Source organism: Diceros bicornis, chromosome 16 (assembly GCF_020826845.1).
Source record: "Diceros bicornis minor isolate mBicDic1 chromosome 16, mDicBic1.mat.cur, whole genome shotgun sequence".
Taxonomy (NCBI): Eukaryota; Metazoa; Chordata; class Mammalia; order Perissodactyla; family Rhinocerotidae; genus Diceros; species Diceros bicornis.
This window is the reverse complement of record NC_080755.1, coordinates 3,922,874-3,945,024: the sequence shown is the minus strand read 5'-3', so window position 1 is coordinate 3,945,024 and position 22,151 is coordinate 3,922,874. Positions and strand designations below refer to the sequence as shown.

Here is a 22,151-nt window from a genome sequence, read left to right as displayed (position 1 = left end):
AATTCCCAAAGTAGACCCAAAATACTAGGATCTCATGAAACAAAATCTGCCTTAAAATGCCAGGAACCGGTGCTACAAAGCAGCATTCCGAGGGCTGGCCCCGTGGCTTAGTGATTAAGTGCTCCCGCTCCGCTGCTGGCGGCCCGGGGTTCGGATCCCGGGCGCGCACCGACACACCGCTTCTCCTGCCATGCTGAGGCCACGTCCCACATACAGCAACTAGAAGGATGTGCAGCTATGACTTACAACTATCTACTGGGGCTTTGGGGGAAAAAATAAACAAAGTAAAATTAAAAAACAAAAATAAAGCAGGATTCCGAGATACTTAGCAACAGTTGACAGGGAGTGGCTCCTTGACTGATGCCAGCTGTCCCCAATATGCCCATGTGATGAGCCACCTTCTGACCTCCTTCAGTAAAGCCCCTTTCCTCCTGCCTCACTCTGCTGAAGATTCTACAAAGCACAGCTAGACATAGTTTGCATGTGTGCTTTGTCGCTCTTAACAGTGCCACACCTGCATTCGCAAAACAGACGTTTCCCTAATGAAACTGGCAAAGAGTTAGCCATTGATGATTAAACAGCTAGTAACTATAGGGGATCAGAACAGGCCCCCACCCCCACTAACTAACCAAAGGAGTTTGGGTTGGGAGGCCTGCCCCCAGAACAGGCCATCACCACAGGCATCTCCGGTGTCTGGGTGGGTCTGTGCTAAGCCCATTCTTAGTTCCGGTTACCCTTTATAAAATACATTTACATTTGTAAAGAAAATCTCCATTTGTAAAGGTATCTTCTTCCTTGTACCAGGAAGTGGGGGGGATGGCCTTACCTAGAAACTTATCAGAATGGAAAATGAAGACTTAAATCTGCATGATAGACTTACCTATTGTTAACTGTGCTGTTTAGGTAATATGCTATCTGACTCCCACTAGGTTCCTATAGGTAGTATCCCCCTGGAGCCTGGGTCACCATGGTAATGGGTGTTTGAGCTATTTTTTTCAGGAACCGAACCCCTTGTCCACTTCATGCTGGATTGAGACCACCAACCCATCAACTGGGCCTTTTTGATGGCAAGAGGTTGGAACTCCACCCTCAGGGCATGGTAATGCTGCCATTCTGTGAACATGCCTCCTAGGAAGAGACATGAAGCCTGACTACGCTTGCGCAGATCATCAATTACCTCATCTCTCCTCACCTCCAATCATTTCAGACCACCTTGCCCCTTCCCATAAATACCCCTGAGTCCCTATTTTCGGGGAGGCGGATTTGAGACTTGTTCTCCCGTTTTTCCTCACTTGGCTGCCTTGTGATTAAACCCTCTCTCTCTGCAATCTTGCCATCTTGGTGATTGGCTTTCTGGGCGGTGGGCAAAAACGGATCTGGTGCAGTAACACTAATGGGCTATAAAATATGCTACCTGGAAAGTTAATTTTGAAATGTTATTAAACTAATAGGTACTGGGCAATGTACCTCTTTAGCATAGATACACCCAGGAGCGAGATGTTTCTGGTTGATTGGATGGCTTTTCAGACAGGTACTTTTCCTATTTTTATAGTTTTTCTCCTCTAGAAGACTTTACCAAATCAGTTTTCCAGAAAGCATGACTTCAGGAGGTCTTAAGAGGCAGAAGGAAGCATGTGCTTGAATGCCCTGGGAGATTGTGCGATGGACTCCTATCCCAGTCTTTGGGGTGAGAGTGGAAGGGAAAACAAAGATAAGGTTCCCTCTGTTTACTTAAAAGGTCCAAGAGTTGTGCAAAGCACAGGCCTCGTACATGCACAGGCATGAATTTTCATGGCCTGGACTCCCAGCAGCAGGATCAAGCAAGCAGGTGGCTGTCACGCTGGGCCTTCCAGCCTGGAGGCTGTATGGGCATCAGTGGGGGTGCGTGGCTTTGCGGGTGCTGGAACCCTCCACAGCAGTGGCGCGGGCAGGGTGAGAAAATACAGGGACCATAGGACTGATCATCACATTGTAGCGCTTCACGTGGACTTGTGGGATACTTAAGCGGAAACAACCCCCAAACCACTTTCTGGCTCACATCCCTGCACTATTTGCCGCTGTGACGTTAACTCTTTTCAGAGATTGCACAAATTTAATACCAGCAAATGAAACCAAGTTACCAGGTCCCCTTAAGGCACACGAAGGGCATTTTTCATATCTTTTCTCTTTCCTCCAATCCCCAATCTACACGAACTCGTGTGTGTGTGTGTGTGTGTGTGTGTGTGTGCGCGCGCGCGCTCGATTCTTCCCCTGTTTGCAAAAGCCTGAGCAGCTCCCAGGACTCGCCGGCTATAAAGCCCAGGAAGCCGGGAAGGAGGAGACACGCTCCCTGCGAGCGGGCGGCTCTCAGGCGGGAGCGGGGCGGGCCGAGCATCGGGTCCGCCCGGGCACCCGGCGCAGCCAACAAGCGCGCGAGGAGGGGGGGCCGGCAAGGGCCGAGCGGCGCGGGCTGGCACAGGCGCGCGGCGCGCACTGCAGGTGACAACTTGGAGCTTGGCTCTGGCGGCCCCTTCCAGCCTCCGGGAGCCCTTTCCCGCCGCCAAGCCCGAGACTGGACTCGGGGAATCCGAAGGAAAAAGCCGCTGCGCAGGGACCTGTGAGCAGCCCTACCTCTTCTTTGCCCTTGCGCTACTTTTTTTTCTTCAAGGAAGGTTGTGCCTGAGGGCTGAGAACAGGCGCTGGTAGGGATCGGGGAGGAAGGCTCCAGGTGACCCAGGTGAGCTCCTTTCCTTTCCAGTGTCCTATTCCTCTTCGCTGCCGGGCGCAGGCCGGGACGCCTGCTCGCCTGGTGGCCAAGGGCCGGGGCGCGGGCTCCTGCCCTTGGCTCGAGGTCGATGAGGGAGAAAGCGAGGAAGGGGTGAGGCTGGCCCGGCCGGGAGCTACCTGCCAGGTTCCTCCTGGAATCGGCAGGGACTCCCGGGCGGGCACCCTGAGGCGAGGGACGGGCAGAGAGGTGCTTTGAGGTGGCCGAAGGGCTTGCACTCTGATTTAAGCTGGCCGGGATCGCTCCGGTGCGCGCCGTTCGGGAGCCGCAGAGGGAACGGGGCGCGGCGCCTCTGCGAAGCCCCGAGTGAGCGCGCCGGGCCGGGCGAGCGCACGAATCTTCAGTCCCCGCGAGCCAGAAGCGCGGGAGGACATCATGCCTTCGGGCTCCCGCAACTCCTCCTGCGCCCCTCTCGCCTCCACCCCTCGGCGCCGGCGGCTCAGCCTGTTCCGAGATTCCGTGCCTTTGCCACCGCGTGGAGTGGTTGCTGCTATCGCTCCCCCCTCCCTGGCTCGCCGGAGTTGGAGCGCCCCGCCGCCTAGTTGTGCGCTAGAGGCGAGTGGGTCTGGCCAGTTTTCTGCGCAGAGGGCGGAGGTGAGCGCGGGCTTGCTCTTTAGTGCTCCCTCTATCCATCCCCGGCCCCCTGCAGCTTGAACCGCTTGCCCAGGGAGCGGACGGAATCTCAGAAGCCAGACCTTGCTCACTCCAGGAAACTGGGGGGCCTCCTAGGATGGTGCGAGCCTTGGGGAAGAGGCTACAGTCTCTGCCTCCACCTGGGCGTTTCAGCCCCTGCTTTGAAGTGGACAGTGTCTCTGACCTCCGCGTCCGGGCTCGCGGCGTGCCGGTGCAGGCGGCAGTGAGTGTGTGTGAGGGTGAGCATGTGCGACCCTCCGTGAGGCGGAGGCCGTGAGCCCCCACCTCCTGCCCGGCCGAGCCGCATGGCCCCGCCGCCCCTCGCCGCCGGCAGCGCGCAGCTGCAGCCCAGCAACTCAGCGCCGCTGGCTCCTCTCTTCCTCACGCTCCAGCTCCCAAGCCCCTCCACCTAGGCGCGTCCGGGGTAAAAGTCATCAGGCTACAGGGAGCGAGTGGGGGATCGAGGCGCTCCCGAGGCGAATGAGGTGGTTTTTTAAAATCTGGGGGAGCGCCCCTCGCTGGCTGTAAGGACCTCGGGTGGCGGAGGCGGGTCGGCGCTCCAGGGAGGGCGTCGGTGACACTCGGGAAGCTGAAGTTGGGGCCGCTGAGCATCCAAACTCCGTTTGGCGCGTCTTGCTTGGAAGCCGAGGAGCGAGGGGCCGGCGGGGGCGCGCTGCGCGGGAGGTGGGGTGGCTGGGGACCGGGCGGCGGGAGCCGAAGGGCATTGCGCCGGCGTAGGAGGGCGCGTCGCGGCTGCGGTGGGCTCCGGGGCATCGCAGTTGCGCTGGAAGTTGAGGTCGGGGTCCGCAGCGCGTGGTGACAGCCCCCGCGGCCGCTGCAGATTCAGAAGCAGCAGCCACTCCGCGCGTTCGGCCGCCCCCTCGGCCCGCCGGCCGGGCTTTCGCTTTTTCTTCTGCAGAAGTGAAGCATCTGCGCCCGAAAAGCCGGCGAAATTCTCTCAGGGGTGAGGGGCGGCGTCCAAAAAACGCAGGAAGGGAAGGCGCCGGGATCCGGCGGCTGGCGCAGTCGCCTTAGGGCGGCGGTGAGCGCCAAAGATGCCCGAGGCAAGGCAAGGCTGACCCAGCCGCGAGGTCCTGCTCCCGGCCCATGGCGCCGCTCTCCCCAGGGGACCGAGCGTGGGAGCCCCCCCCCCCCCCCCCCCCGGCTCGGCAACAACTCGTGTAATTCCCTCTGCAGTGCATTGGATTAAGACTGGGCCGAGAGAGGGCTGGAATCCACGAAGTGAATGAACGGAGGAACGACTGTAAATCCACATCTAATTCCGGTTTAAATCTAAATTCCATTTGATTAGCTACAGACTCTAATCTGGTAGAGCGGGGCCTGAGAGAGGCCTCTATATTTGCACTTCTAATGACAGGTACTGAAAGGCCTGCAGGGTTTGCGCTTCCCAAGATGGACTTGTGCTGCGGGTGGGGGTGGGGGTGGGGTGCACATAGCTCTGTAATTATTTTACAACCATGAGGATTCAGATTGGTTTGTAAATGCCCTTGCAGGCCCTCCTCCCTTTCACTTATCTGCCGTAGGCATTTCCCAGCCGGATCAATTACTTTTCGGACTTAACTGACACCAAGGGGTTAGAGATCCTCTCTTGTAACATTAGTTTCCAAAGAGGACTTTTAAAGAGGCTTCTTAGAACAGAGCGTGTAGTAACCTCAGGAAAACGTTGTCTGTTCTGAGGAGCAGAGGTATAAAACCGAAATTTTGTGACTACATTATGACCTCTCAATTCCGATAATGGAGATGTCCCTCCTGGAATGTAAGTTATTGAAGCCCGGGCTCTGTCTTTCTCATCCTTTCACCCATTTCGTCCATTCTCAGCCCAGGGCCTGGTATAGAGTAGGTGTTCAACAAACATTTATAAACTGGTGCTTATAATTAAGAACATTGGCCTGAAAAGACATTTAATAATTTCTAGGATCAGCCATCATTTAAATCAGAATATTAAACTAATTATAATTTTCATTTTGAGGACTAATGTGCATTGTTTAGTTACAAATATTTTTAAATTATTTGGGATTTGTGAAATCACTTTAAATAAAAATGTACTTAAGATATTAGGAAATTAGAAATAACAGAATGACAGTTGCATGCTTGAAGTCCCTGTATAGCAGTCTCTGGTTGAATGCCTCTAGAAACGGGGATCTCATGACTTTTACAAGTATTCTATCTATTTTAGGTAAATTCATTATTCAAATGTTAGGAACACAAGGGTGAACATGACATTGCTTCTGCCCACATGGAGCTCACATTCTAGCTGGCGGGCCAGAAAGGAAATGTGATTTTGGTGCTGTTGGATAGACATGTGAGAACGTTAAGGAATTTCAGTGAAGTGATCTCATGCTTTGAGCAGCAACAGCAAGGGAAACTTGACTAAGGATGGGTCCTGTGGTTTGGATTTGAAGGAGGAGGAAAAGTTCTCCTGGAGGACTATATAAACACACTAAGAAGTTCCCCAGAGCTTGGCCTGCCTTTCTATTCCTTCCTTCCAGTTCCACCTCCTGAGCTGTAACACCCAGCCTTCTCTCTCTCCTACACGCCCACCGTTCTTATATTTAAGAACAGGCTGCATGTCTCTGTTTCTTCTCTTCTCCAGGCCAAAGAGCCACAGATTCTTCATGTGACCCCCAACCCCAGATTGCTGGCTCTCCTCACGACACATCGAATGTTGACATGCTTCCTCTGAGAAAAAGAAGCCAAAACTAAAGCAGGGGATGATTTCGGGAGAATTCTCAGTCAGGGCGGCTCGCTGTGAACTGTTCATTGAAAAGATCCAGGGAGCCGGGTGCGTCACAGTCCACTCTGGGCAGCTGCTTCCTCATCTGGAAGGAGAATAAGAATTTTCACCTGCGACACTGTGAGAATTCATTTATGACTTCAGAGTTGCCGGATGTTCTGGAAGGACAGTGTGAGACTTAGCACATGGAACACAGAATTTTCCAGTTCTGAGCGAGTTAACCGAGAGTAGCAGTTAGTTGGGAAACATGACTTTGAGTGCAGCTGCCAAAGAGGCTGGAGACTTAAACAGCAGTTGGGCCGTGATCTTCACAGTAAAGACGGAGAAATGTAAACAGCTGTTAGAAAGTTTATGATTTGTCATTTTGCCAGGGAGTGGATGAAAGTGCAATGCACAGAAACCAAATCGTCACCAGGTGCTGAGGTGAAGAGAAGAATGTATTTGTCTTAACGCTGGTGGGGCAGCAGGTGAGGCTTTTGTTGGGGAACATTTGGTGTTCTGATGACACGTCCTGTAAAACAGCAGGTCTGATCCATGTCCAGCGTGTGTTCCGCAGTGCTGTGGGTCGCGTACCCACACTGAATACAGGGGGGTCATATCCTGGTAGGATTGCGGACAAAACTCAAGACTCGGGAGCTAAAAATCCACTATCTTGGAATCCTCTATAATGAGAGAGTGAGCAGCTAACTAGATTAAAAGCAGTGATGAGATAGGGAATGGCACTGAATATTATTGGGGCCAATTTGGAGAGATTTCAGTCAAGTAGAATGAACAAAGATCAGAACTTGAGGAAAGATATTAATGGGCAAAGGAATGCATGGCAGTACTTACATTGGGAACTCTGAAATAAGAGGTGTGGTGAACAAACAAGGGCGGGGATCAGAACTCAGCCCTCCCTGCCTACTCCAGCACGTTGTGTAATGCCTCTGGGCCAGTGTCCCCGTCAGCTAAATGGGGATAAGAATGGAAATCACTTCACACCCAGCCTGGTTTTTAGGTTAGCTGCCTTGCAACAAGCTTCTGGTTTTCTAGAACCAGGAGCGTGTGTTTGCTGGATGAGTTATTACCAGATCTTTATCTCCAGCCTCCATTAGAAATCTAGTCTCACATTTCCAACTGCCAAGTAGATATTTTTACCCAGCTGTTCCACAGTCACCTCAGACTGAAGACTCACCTCACACTAAAAATTTTATCCATCGATTTTATCCTTTCCTCCCTTATGCCCGTGCAGCATGTCCCAAGTCACTGGGGCAGGAAACCTGGTTGTCGTTTTTCAGGCCTTCCTCTCTCCCATCACTCCCACAGATACACACCCTGGAAAGGTCAGTGGCCCTGTGGTGGTGACTCCCACGGTCACTCCCTCTCTGTTGCATTGCCACCAGTCCTACCCCAGGCTCTTGCCACCTCCTGCTTGGACCGTTGTGGTGAGCATCCTAGCCCACGCTCATCCCACCTCCCCTAACTTCTGCTTCCAGCGCTGTCCTTGTAGCTTTGATTATATCACTTCTGGCTCCAAACCTCAAGTCTCCCCTGTTTCCCACGCTCATCCCACCTCCCCTAACTTCTGCTTCCAGTGCTGTCCTTGTAGCTTTGATTATATCACTTCCGGCTCCAAACCTCAAGTCTCCCCTGTTTCCTAAAGGATAAGATCTAAATCTTTTACATGTGTATTCAAAACCCTATGTTTGCTCTCCTATGTCCACATGTTCTGTAGCCCCAACAGGAAACTCATTACACCTGTTGCCCTGGCTGATGCATACCTTTAGGTTTTATTTCTGTGTCCTTTGCTCATCTATTTCATTCAACTGAAATGCCCCTCTTGACTCTACCTTCATCTTGAAATCCTGCTGGTTTTTCAAGGCCCAACTCAAACACTACCTCCCTCGTGAAGTTTTTCTTGGCCATTCTCAGGTCTCTCTCCCTCATCTTTTTTTCTGCAGCTCTTTGCCTTTCCTCTCACGTGGCATGTACCTTGTATTTATTCTTTAGTGTGTTCCTGTTGATTGAGAACTTTCTCATCTTTGTATTCATCACCAGGTGCTGCCCAGAGTAGGGGCTCAGTAACTTTTCATTGAGCGAAAGACTGCGTAGGGATGCCTGAGAAGGGGGATGACAGGAGAAAGGTATTCCAAACCCAAGTCAAGTTGGCGTGAGGAAGAAGCAGCCAGCCCTTGATCGAGTCTTTGTAGGCAAAGTGAAAAAGAGGCAATCGTCTGAAAACTTCACAAACCACCCTCTACCTCATTTTGGTCTAATTACATGAATAATTTAAGCTTTGGTAGCTGGAAGAAACTGTAATTGTTAACATTCTTCATTGTAGAAATGAGCTTTTAGTCATGTGAGCTGGACAGAGCTTTCAAAAGCAGACTAGAATGTAGATAGCCAAGCTGATAGTGATTGGGCTAAAAGAAAAATGAGATATGCTGGGCAAGATGCCCATAAAGTGCTGAATGCATCCAGAAATACGTGAGAGAATGAGTGGTTTGGGGCTTCTGAGTTTATCTGATCTAGAACCTCCTTTAGGAAGCTTTTCATCTGATTCCTTCATGGCTCCTTGATTTACAACATATAATCAGGCATGTGTTAATTAGTGTAGATAGTTACTCAGATGTTTCTTATCCAGAAGAATGAAAAGACTAAGCCATTCCTTGTGTGTATACAATATGTTTGAGGACAGGTGGAGAAACAAATTATTATAAAAAGCTTGCCAGTTTCCATATTCCAGGAACAGAAATGCTTCCAAACAGTCTTAACTATGGAAGACTTCAAACTTGAGAGGATAAATTCATCCTCATCAAATAGCCCATTGCACACCAGGAATGAACAAGTAGGAGAAAAACAGGGCATGCTCAGGTACTGAGGTTTTGAATAGTTAGGAATTAGACACTTTATTATAATGTTAGAATTACATACTCAAACATCTTCTGGAATATGAGAAATTGGATGGATCTAAGTGATCAAGAGCTGCTGTATCTATATTATATACATTCTGACATATGGTGTTTATAAAGTTTACATAAATATATTATAAAATGGAAAAGATGTTGGTTGTCCACTATGCGAAAACATTTGGCCACACAAGTGATTCCCGTCAGGACACTGTTCCATACCCAGTTCCTCTGAGAGCTTACTCAGCCGCTCTCAGCCACAGCTGCCTCATTGGCAAATGGAAATAAAAGTATTCCTTACGTCACATAGAGGATAAAAAACACTAAATGGCATCATAAAGTGAAACACATTAATTACTAGTCTGATAGTTTTAGAAAATCAGCATCATACCGTACAGGTCTCTGCCTCTGTGACTCCTTCAGTCTACAAGTGCAGCACTGACGACTCACAAAAACTAATTCCAACACAAGCAAATGTTTAATCGGAGGCTCATGTTCACCTTTAAATAGAGAACTTATTTCTTTACCCAACACCCACAGAATTCTGCAGAGCTAAAGCATCAGACCAGGAGTCTGTGTGGGCAAAGACCATTTGGATAAGCTAGAGGTCTTATTTCAAACAGATTAGCATATATTTGCATTCTACCTAAAATAGTTGTTTCTTTGAATGTTGGATGCCCTTTTTAGTTTGCATTGTGAATAAGAAAATACCTATACAAAATGAGAATGTTTAAAAATATGTAGCCTGCAAACCGTAGAGAGCAGAATAAACATGGTGATAGGCTACAAAGTGAGTGAACTCGCCTTGCTGTGTGTTCAGCACACATCCCAATGTGTGGGGGTCTGAGGGGGGCAGTCTTTTGGGGCAGAAGGGGAAACATTCGTATGAGGATGGATGCTGGGTTGGCAACATGTAAAAGGTACTGCTCTTTGCCTATTTTTTCTCTCTATCTCAGTGTCACACTTTCATGTCAATTCCTCAAACACCCTTTCATCACAGTGTTAACAATGACTTGCAACATGGGTCCTTAAAAACTGTTTAAATAATGTCATTTTTGGGAAATGTTCTTTCCACCTTCACCTATCTTCCACACTCCTAGGAGCTAAGCGTCTGCCCCCACCCACACACACATCAGTGTCTCTGTTGTCTGAGTCTGGGTTCCCTCGGAGACAGGGATATAGATATAGATATAGACTTTATCTATATCCCTGAGATAAAGATCTGAGTGCAAGTGGGGGACAGTCAAGCTGCCACACTCGCCCACTGCTCTCCAGTACCAGTATGTTCTGGCTATGTGTCAGGGGACAAATCACCTAAGTTTTCTGAGTCTTAGTTTCTTCTGCAAAACTAGTTTAGTAATACCTACCTAGCACAGTTGTTATAAGAACTAGAAATAATACTTATAAAGTGTCTCGCATGGAGTAAGTGCTCAAACAAGTGTACCCATTCCTTTGTGTCATATGATATATATTTTATTAACACATAATTCACCAGGAAAATTTAGATTTAACAAATCAGCTTTATTCTCAATATGTATGTGCCAAGCTTTTGGTCCTGGCTATGTTTGTTTATTTTTAAATCATTTTTAAAAGTAAACTTTAGTCCTGAGTGTATTTAAATGTAAGTTTCTCTTTGCCACTTTTTAAGGTTTTTTTTAGCAGTAACCAAAGCAAAACCTGATAATCCTCCTGCAAAATGTTTCTGCATTTCAAGGTGGCATAGAAATTATTATTTTGTTTTTCTACCCCTCTATATCTGTATCATTCGTGTTGGAAAAATCATGAGTATGACAGACATTTATCTATGTCTGCACTAAAATAATCTGTGACAAATTCATTTAGACTCCTTGATCTTGAAGTGATCTACATTGATCATTTAATTACTGAAATAATTAACTAAAACTACCTCACTTTCATTTTTCTCAAATGGACAGAGCTGATCTGTTTTTTTTTTTTTTTTTTTGGTGAGATCAGCCCTGTGCTAACATCTGCCAATCCTCCTCTTTTTTTTTTTTTTTTTTTTTGCTGAGGAATACTGGCCCTGGGCTAACATCCGTGCCCATCTTCTTCCACTTTATACGGGACGCCGCCACAGCATGGCTTGCCAAGCAGTGCGTCGGTGTGTGTCCGGGATCCGAACCTGCGAACCCCCAGCCGCCGCAGCGGAGCATGCACACTTAACCACTTGCATCACCGGGCTGGCCCATGATCTGGTTTCTGAAAGAACACTTTAATTTATAGTGCATACAACAGTAGCTCACGTTTCTCAGGCCAAAGAGCTGAATAACTGTCATACAACTGTGTTATCTTTGACGCCATCACCACCTGCAACACTAGTAATTCTGACTATGTCAGATTTCTCTGAACTGGCTTTAGGAACCCCTGGCAATCTCCCTCTTGCTGGCAAAACCAAATCCTCTTGGTGCCGCTTGTGCCCCACCATTTTTACTTGCTCTTATTCTGGCCACCATAGTGAAATTTAACATCAAAGATCCCAGAGGCACCAATGGATGCTGCTAAACCCACTAGGACCCTAACCCAACAGAGAGTCACCCAAACTGCCAGCAGGTGACGTGTTCCTTAGCTGTCCTGAGGTCTGGATTTGGTCAGGTTCTGGATCACTGCTCAGTCTGCTGTGTGATCCCCGGGCCCAATGAAGTCCAGCATTCATCCCCTCGCCATGGTGGCACCGCCACACAACAGTGGCACTCGGTGGATTCTGTGATCGCAGTGGAGTGCTCTTTCACTCGAGACTCAGACACGAGCATCCGGGTGCTAGGATGGAGGACGGAGCAAAGCGTATTCTGTATCACATTCCAAGTCTGTTACGGCTTCCACGCTTTCATATAAAATGCCTGGCGCAGAGTGAATGCTTGAACAAGCGTACCCAGCTTGTAAGCCTATGAAACCTTGGAATTTATCAGATAGGCAGTGGGGACCGTGGAAGGACTTTATGCAGAGGAGTAATATGAGGAGGGTAGACACAGCTATGGCTATGGGTTGGGAAAGTGTGATGGCCTGAGGACGGAGAGGTAGCTGGGCAGCAGGGCCGCGTTTGCACCTAGCGGTGCATCCCACGGTGGCCTCGACTGCAGCTTGTACCTTGACTCGCCTCTCCCTTCGCCTGAGTTCTTTCCCAGGAGACTCCTTACTTTTTCTTTTATGGTTAAATACTGGAATAACAAAAGCTAAAAATGTATAGATCTTATTTTTAAAAGGTTGGATGGCTTAGATACTTTTCTCTCACAAAATTACGAATCCTGAGGGATATTATCATGTTACAACATCATCTACATTGTATTTATAAAGGATGAGTAATTTGTGCTATTTTTAGCTATTTGCTTCCTTGGAAAAAGATATTAAGGATGAATATGAATTAGGTAATGCAACATTGAGTGCATGTGTGACCCAGTTGTCAGACCTTTTCACTACGTGAAAAAGTACCATGATGTTTTGTTTTATGTCTTGTACTTTTTAATATATGAATATACTCTTATCTTCCAGGTCACTTCATGTAGTATTTTGTCTTACGTGTAGCTTTGGTCTCCCTACGATACAGTTAGAAGATAACTAAGTGTGTTTCAGGAAAAATAAGCAGTGATGTAATTTTCCAGATTGTGGGTTCATTGTCACTTAATTTCCCTGGATGACAGTTTATTCATCTTTATGATGGAGTTACAGCTGCTTCAGCTTTCAAATCTACAATCCTAAAGCATGATTATAGATTAAAAACCTTTTGGTTTTGAACCTGATAACATAGCATAAACACCATGATAGTTTTTATAGCTCAGTGTTATTGAAACACAATTTTGACACCAGGAAATGAAAATATCACCCTGCAGAAGGTCTGCTATATAAAAAATACTAAAGAATTCTTTAATAACAATAATAGTAATATTATTATTATAATCACAGGTAATATAGATTCTGTTCTCTGAGTAACTGATCACATTAGCTTGATGACAGTTAATCTATTGCTTTTCTGAATTGTCTCAGCATTTTCACTGTTTAACCATGTTACCTGAATTTCATTTTATTTTCTCTCCTTTCACTTCTCCTTGTAGATTTGGATGATTTCAAAGATATTCTGGGTATCTTTACAAAGCCTAGCAAGATGATTTATCTGTGTGGTTTACATTAAAATCTATTGAAATGATAAATACAGGCTAAAGTATAGCACATCTTTTTAAATGCTTTCTCCTGGCCTCCATTTGGCATAAGGAACGGGAGTGTTGGTTACATCTGACCAGTTGTTATCTAGGAGATAAAAGTCCATTAGGCAGGGCTGGAACGTAGCAAGTGGCTTTAACTGTGAGCTGCTGATAGGATGCCTCAGAGAGCAGCCTGGCTGAACCACCAGTGGCTTTCCATGGGTGTGCAGGTGGCTTACTGCCTGGAAAGAGTGTATACGGGAAAAAGTATCTGATCTGTAAAGTTATTGCTCTGACCAAAGTATAATTTTAGCAAGGTTAAGGAAAAGAGTTGAGAACAGAAAAAACAAAAAGAACAACGACACTCAGTTCCTCACATCCCACGTCCCCCGTGTGGGATGTGGGTGAGCGTGGGTGCCCTGTGTTGTGGGCTCAGGAGAGCAGCTGCATGGTGTTCACAGAGAGTCAGAGCTCTTCCTCTTTTTCTGCCCATTGCCTCTGAACATCACCCCAGCCGCCTGCCAGAGAAACCCCAAACTTTCTTCATAGCCAAGAGCCAGATTTTTGTGGGGCTGTCTTTTACATATAGCACACAGTAAGTGTTCAGTAAATGCAAATAATTATAGTGACTGGATTTAGCATCGTGAACTAGGCTAGAAATTAGAGGACATCTGTTCATGTATTTTCAAAAAAGTTTAGTGGCTGAGTTAATCAGAGCAATATTTTAAAGATCTCTGTCTTATTAAATCTCTCCCTGTGACTTCAGTGAGCAGTTTGATTATCCCTTTAACACCAGTCAGAGTGCTGTGAGCACGTGCCTTCCACCAGGGCTGAAAATCCTGATGCATTCTTTTCTTGATGGTTGGATGGTTTTGTTGTTGCAGAGACAGGCTGCACTTGTTTGTATGGGGTCGCTTGCTCTAGATTTAGGGCGCAGTTGTTGACTCTTCTCTGTTCAGGAGAGACTCCTGGAATTCAGGGATTTGCTTTTCAGCATTGACCTACTAAAGTATCAATTTGCACGTCATGTGAAAGCCAGCGTCAAAGATGTGGGCAGGAGAAGGTCAATGACCTCTGAATGTTTTGAAGCCTTCTATTTTTCAACTGCATCCACATGGGATCCTGTGCCCTTCAGGTGGGCGATATTGCCCGCACAGCCTTCCTCTTTTTTGAGCCCATGGCCTCTTCTTTTAAACTTGCACCTCTCCCCCATAAGGAATGCGTGCATAGCTCATACTTGGGGAGGTTTTGGCCCTCCTTTTCTGAGTTACTTTTCAAAGCAGAAGACAAACAATGATCCAAGAAGAGTTTAATGGACGTTGTACATTTTATTTTTAAGAGCATGGAAGTGCTTCTTTACTTCAGCCTCTGGCTTTCTCAGCCCTCGGGGTGAAAAGATTAGAGAGACAAACGGCAGGGACCTACTTTCTGAATACAGGCATTCCCCAGCTTACAGAGGAGTCGTTTTTCCAAAAGTGCATGTGTCAGTAGTTGTTTGGAATTTTGAATTCTCTGCCCTGAGAGAAGATGTTAACAAGTATGATTAGGTTTCCAGACTGGCCCAGGCGACTCGCTTCATTCTGTACTTTGAGCAGAGTTGGGACGACGAGTATCAGCTGTCAGACTTTGCACAGGAAGCACATGGAGAGCCTGTGGTGAGCATCTCTGGATGAGTGTGTGTAGTGCTTTGTCACACCCTCCCTGAACCTTCATCTATCTTCTAGCACCCATTTCTCTGGGCTATAGTGTCCACATGCTATCCTGAGTCTGACTTTTTGCTTATAGTCAGGCTTTCTTCCAAAATATACTCCTTGCTCCAAATTTGTTACCTTCTCTCTCAAATATAACTACCATTTTCTTAGTTCTGCTGACTTAACTTGGTAATAGTAGGAAAGCAATCTGATCGAATTAATCATATTTGTGCAAAGGATTGATAACGTCATAATCCTTCCGTGCTATTCGCATTAGAAAGTAGAAAGTCTTGCAACTCAAATCAAATACAGGTTGTATTTGCTCCAATTTGATATTCATTTATCATTTTTTACAAGCAAAGTACTGATGTAGGCCATGGGAATAAAAATGTGAATAAAATATGCTTATCATCTTATAGGGAGATAAATACATAAAACACCGATAAACATGATATAAAGTATGATAGTGATGAATTTCAAAAGAGAATTTTATGACAGTATCAAATCTTATACATCCCTGGAGGGAAGCAGGTAAATTGATAGCAATAATATTGAAAAACAATTATACATTATTTTGTAGAGATATGCACATTGTCCAACATAGTAATTCTGTATATCATTATATGCCATTGAGAAACTGTCACACATATGCACCAAGAAATGTTTCAAAAATATTCATAATAGCAAGAAATTGGAAAGAAGGCAAATGTTTATGGACAGGAGAATGGATAAATAAATAATGGCATATTCACAAAATGATATATTATACAGCCACAAAAATGAATGAACTATAGCTATAAACCAACCATGGGGATGAATCTTTAACACTGTTGGTTAGGAAAAAAAGTTGCAGAAGATTGAATGATATAATATCATTTTTATAAGGCTCAAAACCATGCATTGTTTAGGAAAACCTATCTGAGGGGAGGCAGGAGGACTGAATAGCAGATGTAATGATATTGGCAATATTCCTGTTATTAAGTTAGGTGGTGGGTTCATAGGTGTTCATTTTATTATTATGCTTCATAGCTTACGCATGTATATATAGGTGCATAATTATTGCATAATAAAAACATTTTATATGCATTTCTAAGTGATTGCTCTCGTTTTGGGGAAATGCCAAAAAGGAAGCAGTTAATTCTGACTGGGAGACTGGGAAGGCTTCACAGGGGAGGCTGTGTTCACCCTGGGCTTGCAGGAAAAGTAGGGCTTTGGAGGGTCAGACAAATGTTGGGTGGTGGAAAGTGGGGGGAGAGAGAGAGTGAGGCAAGCATGTACGTAGTGAGCTTGAGACGAAGTGACTAGGGTGGGCTGTGTGGGCGTGGGAGGTGTAAAAGCTGAAGTTGGGAGAGGTGAGGGAAGGCATGTGTCATCGTATATCTCTGCAAGGCAGCCAGGTGACCATGATACCAGTCAGCTTCCTTAGGAACCCATGAGGAAAAAAAAACAAAACCCCATGAGATTACCAAAGGAGAGTGCCTGAGATGGAAAGAGAAGAAGCCACAGAAACAGGGGGAGGGCAGTGGACCCCAGGGAAAGAAAACCAGGAAGACCCAGGAAGGCGGGGTCGAGGTGCTGGAGGAGAACCAGGGGCACAGAACCTGGACATCCCAGGCAGAGGGGGTTTCAGACCCGTGGAGGGAAGGAGTCCACAGCACAGAAAGGGGTTGTCCTTGGAGAAAATGGGGTAAGGAGAAGCCATCAGAAGAGGGTAGATAAATTACAGGCAGATTCCAGACAAATGTTGAAGTTGTAGGAGTTTCTAGAAGGCACATTTATGGGTTCCCATTTCCGATGTCAGATACCAGGGAGGAGAGTTTCAACGAAATTCTCAAGGGATTCTATTTTCAGTATGTTCAGTAGTTACAGGCGTCAATCTTCACTCTGTATACATTTGCTCTCTATTTCTCTCTCTCTGTTAAAAAATATCTTTTTGTACGCGCATAGATCATAGTTATCTACAAGTTGGGCAGCTCTTGGATGGCCTGTTGTGATAGGAAGGAAAAGGGGACGAGATGGAGAAAAGAACCGCCGTTTACTGAGTGCCTGCTGTGTGCCCAGTGTCCCGATCTGAGGGCTGGAAATACCTTTCTTGCGGCCTTCGCCGCAACTCTGTAGCGTGTAATGTTAAGAAATAACAAAATCCAGGCTTAACATAGGGCGAGTGACTCACCCAAGCCAAAGTCGATTCAAAAAAGGTCAGACTGGGCTGGGCCCGGCCCCGTGGCTTAGCGGTTAAGTGCATGCGCTCCGCTACTGGCAGCCTGACCGGGTTCGGATCCCGGACACGCACCGACATACCGCTTGTCAGGCCATGCTGTGGTGGCGTCCCATATAAAGTGGAGGAAGATGGGCACGGATGTTAGCTCAGGGCCAGTTTTCCTGAGCAATAAAAAAAGAGGAGGATTGGCATGGATGTTAGCTCAGGGCTGATCTTCCTCACAAAAAAATAAATAAATATATAAAAAAGGTCAGACTGGCTCTGTAAAATCATACTGTTTCCCTCTTTGCTTCACAATCCTCAAATGAAAAAAAAAAGAAGAGAAGCGCCTTGGAAAAAAGTTTCAATTCTATGCATCTTTTTGCTCAGATATCTTTAGCTTTTGTGAAGATCTGTCCTCCTCTTGATGTTTGACCATCTCAGTCTTGATGGAAGGTCCTGACAACTTATCAGTTGTTTGCCTCGAGGTACAGGCTGTCCCCTCAGTGAGACTGTTCTACAGTGCCCCTGGAGAGGGTACTTTGATGAGAAGTTTTGCTGGGACTTGCCGTGTCCTCTGGCTGTACTCTACAGTCCCTCTTCACACACATGCCCTTACCTCGACATAGCTTACATCTGTCTTTTCTCACTGAGTTTACTAACATACGATTATTTTCATGTTGTTAAAATCATAATCACACTTTCAGTTGCTATTTATTCCTGGAAACTGCATATTAAGATAATTACTTTTATCTTGTGACTCTAAAGTTACAAGACATACATTTTATAGTCATAGTGCATGAATATTAGCTCCATAGCTTCCTGCCTCGAGCAGGAAGAGAAGAGGAGAGAAGTGAGGTTTCTTCCTGAGAGTGCAGGGGTGCTGCAGGGGCTGGAGATGGGTCAAGTCAGTGACAACTTATGAGGAGGAGGCCCAAGAAAGCCAGGGAGGGGAGCAGGGATGGTTTGCACGCAGCCTGGGAGGGCCTCACTGAAGTCAGAAAGGGGCTGTCTTTCCTGGGAGCTCCGTTTCGTCCACCCCACGGGGTATCCCCAGGGCATGAGCTCTGACTCTGACTCTGGCTCCCCTGGAACGTGGGCTACATATTGGAACATAAAAGTAAGCTCATCCGTAAACATTTCCCACTTGCAAATTAATCAAGAATTTGGTTTTAAAAGGTGAGCACAGACACTGCATCTAACCATGTAGGGAAAGTTATTCTTTTTGAAAGCAACCTTGAAATTTATTATAGGGTGATGAAGCATTATGACAGAGCTTTGTGAATTCATTTTTTATAATGAATCATTATAGAGTGGAAAGGTAAGTTGAACAATAAATAATTCTGTATAACTACCACATACAGGGGAAGGGACAGCAACTGTGGCCTCCTACATGTACGGAATAGCCTGACCTTGCTCTTAGATCAAGACCAGAACCCTTCACCCAGCCACTTGGGTCTGCTCCTACATCCTTCTGCAGCCTCCCCTCTTATCATTTGCCTTCCTGCTGTCTGCTCTAGACACAGCGGTTCACAAACATTTTGGTCTCAGGACCTCTATTTTTAAAAATGATGGAGGACCACAAAGAACTTTCGTTTATGCATGTTATATCTACTGATATTTACTGCATTATAGTCAGCCCTGGAAGTCTAGTGGTTAAGATTCAGCACTGCTGCAGCCTGGGTTCCTTTCCCAGTCAAGGAACCACCTCCCTTCTCCCCTCCATTGGTTGTCATACTGTGGTGGCTGCGTGTTGCTGTGATGCTGAAAACTGTGCCACTGGTATTTCAAATACCAGCAGGGTCACCCATGGTGGACAGGTTTTAGCAGAGCTTCCAGACTCAGACAGACTAGGAAGAAGGACCTGGCCACCCACTTTTGAAAAAATTGGCCATGAAAACCCTATGACTAGCAGTGGAGCATCATCTGATGTAGTGCCAGAAGGTGAGAGGATGGCACAGAAAGACCAGGCAGGGTTCCACTCTGCTTGACACAGGGTCACTAGAAGTTAGAATCCACTCAACAGCACTAACAACAAATTTACTACAATAGAAATTACAACTGAGAATTTTTTAAAATATTTATTTAAAAATAATAAAAGTTTATTCCATGTTGACATAAATATTTTTATGAAAGTTAACAATGTTTTCCAAAATAAAAATAATTTAGGGTAAAGAGTGACATTGCAAATCTATTTAATGTCTGACTTAATAGAAGAGGGTGGATCTTACGCCTGCTTCTGCATTAGAAACTGAGGGTGAGATACATCATACATCATACATCATGTAGCTCCTAGAAAGTTCCACCGTACACTCCTGTGAGAATGTGTGTAAAAAGGCAAATAATGTCTTAGTATGACCAGGAAATAGTTTTGATCTCACAGCCCTCCTAAAAGGGTCTTAGGGCCTCCCAGGGGTCCTGGACCACACTTCCAGAACCACTGCTCTAGACTCACAGGCCTTCACCTGTAAGTCGGAAATAAGTCAACAGGGTGAATGAAAGGGATAAGGGGAAATAAGGTTGGAAGGTTAAGCTGAGGCTACAGTATATCCTGTCTTATTTGGACATCCTCATCTTCTGGGAAGGAGTTGAGCATTCGTGCCGAAAGGCAGACAACAATTAGGGACATTCCAAAGCCCACTCTGAATTTACCCTGTTTCATATTTCTCAAAGGTCTTTTTCAAGCATCATTTCATTTAATCTTTATCGTAACTCTATGAGAAAACCAGGACATCTATTGTTCTCCCTTTTCACGCAAGGAAATAGGGATGTTCAGTGGCTTGCTCAAGCTCACCCAGTTCCTTGAAGGATTCTGAACCCACACCTTGGATCCCTAAGTCCTTCCCCTGTGCAGGTTGTCTTCCTTCATTGTGAGGTTGACCCCCGTACACAGGGGCCGGGTGATAGAAATTGTGTGCAGAAGGAATTGAAAGCAGATATTTAAGCTCACTTCTGTTATAGTGACTCAGGTATGTACCAATGTATTCCCTTTTCTGATTCTTTAGCAAATAGAAGTAGTTAATGTGCCAGAGAGTCTCAATTGTATCATTTGGCCAGTACAATTGAAGTTTGCATGTCTATAATGAGAAGAAAATTCACCATTCATTACCAGGACTAGGGAGAGTAGATTAAAGAAAATGCTATCCACAACCCAAGTTATTAAACTTTTAAAATATCCAAAGGGCGATAGGAAGACCTTGATGGGCACTTTTTAAGGTGTCCACCGACTTGGAAAGAACGGGGGAGGTGTGTGGACTGAGTGCTGACAGCCGGGCTCGTTTCTGGACTTTGTGGGCATATCTGTGATGATTTCTTCCAGTGCCCTTTAAGCAACTACTCCCATCCTACCATCTGCCGAGAGGAAGACCAAAATCCTTGAATGTATGTGAGGCTGCTTGTTGTTCTATTACAAATTGCTGTCTTTTTTACACTTTACACCGTGTTGACTTATGCTCTTATTCATTCTTTCCTTTGAAGATTGGGTCTACACAGGGTGGCCAAATAGTTCCAAGAACCATTCTGACAGTAGCTTTCTTGTTTTCTAATTGCAGTAAAATACACCTAAGATAAAATGTACTATCTTAACTACTTTTGAGTGTACAGTTCAGTAGTGTTCTGTACATTCACATTGTGCAACCAACCACCAGAACTCTTTTCGTCTTCCATTGAACAACTCCCAATTTCCCCCTCCCTGCTAACCCCTGGCAACCACCTTTCTACTTTCTGTCTCTATGAATTTCACTATTCTAAGTACCTCATATAAGTGGAATCATAGTATTTGTCCTTTTGTATCTGGCCTATTTCACTTAGCATAATGTCCTCAAGGTTCATCCATGTTGTGGCATGTATCAGAATTTCCTTCCTTTTTAAGGCTGGATAATATTCCATTGTATGGATAGACCACATTTTGTTTATCCATTCTTCTGTCAGTGGACACTTGGGTTGCTTCTACTTTTTGGCTATTGTGAATAATGCTGCTATGAAGATGGGTGTAGAAATTTCTCTTTGAGACCTTGCTTTCAGTTATTTTGAGTTGACAGCAGCTTTTGATGGAACGGATTAGTAGTGTACATCTGCAAGGCCGAGGCCCAGGAGGCCGCAGGGGACCCAAGGATCACAGAATTTCTCTAGCATGATCTCGGCATAGTCTGGTTTTCCAAGGTGACTGCTCATGTGGAAAGCCTGTGACAGATGAGCTGTTTTAAATGAAGGCTCAGTTTGGGGAGTTTCATCTACTTGAAAATATGTTTTATGTGATTTTATGCTGTAAAATTTCTTTCCTAATGGAGCAACTATCATGGCTTACAGGATTGAAAAACAATGTATCCTAGAAATTTTACACGAAGTAGTTTTTTTTCTGGGCCTCTATAAAAAAAACAACTTATTTCTTTGGTCCTTTCTTTGAATAATTCAAATTCTATTCTATGGCTTTGACCTGTAGTACATCTAAAATGGGTTATGATTTATATTCTTTGAGAATATATAATTAGAATTATTTCAGTCAAATGCCTGTTGGAATGTGTAAATAATTTTGCTGGGTTTTCTGATTCTAACTTTTGAGTCAGCCTAAGTCTTTACCTTGCAGCGGTTCCCCCACTCCTGCTAGTCCAGACTTGCTTTAATTATTTTTATGTCCCTATATATCTGTACAGCTCTTTCACAGACTCTTTCTGGAAACGTCTGCTACATATTCAGAGGTGGCTGCATGTGCCTCTCTTCTGTACAGCTGCGACATGGCAGTGTCAATGACGGCTCCCTTTGGATCTCTCATGATTGTCTACGTGTTTTTCTGCAGCAACTTTCTCCTCGATCCGCAGTGTCTTGGCAGTAGGGCAGTTTCTAGAAAGGAGGGAGCTCTTGTTATCATGCTTAGGATGCAGTAAGTTACCACCAGTTGTTGAATTATTCCTAAACTCTGTTTTCTTCTCTTTTTTGCTCACTCTTCCTGTCTCACTGCCTCTTGGAACATGGAACCGGGACCTGCCCATCATCTGGAAAAAATGTCATCTCTGGGCTTTGGGATGTGGATCATGTGAGTGAGTCCTGACATTAATGTGTAAGCTGTTGAT

The 22,151-nt window shown here is 45.7% G+C and overlaps 1 protein-coding gene across 21 annotated transcripts in view; it reads left to right on the top strand.

The window, feature by feature from the left end:
- Positions 1–2,344: 2,344 nt before the first annotated feature.
- EPB41L3 (erythrocyte membrane protein band 4.1 like 3) overlaps positions 2,345–22,151 on the top strand; it is a 236,230-nt gene continuing 216,423 nt past the window's right edge. For 3 of the 21 annotated variants that reach the window (XM_058556647.1, XM_058556658.1, XM_058556648.1), the window contains exon 1: positions 2,346–2,716. The gene's annotated coding sequence lies outside the window, so the exon portion shown is untranslated. Of the gene's footprint in view, positions 2,717–6,011; positions 6,201–17,855; positions 22,115–22,151 lie in introns of those variants that run through there. The other 18 variants (XM_058556669.1, XM_058556671.1, XM_058556668.1 and 15 more) reach the window with 13 other exon arrangements.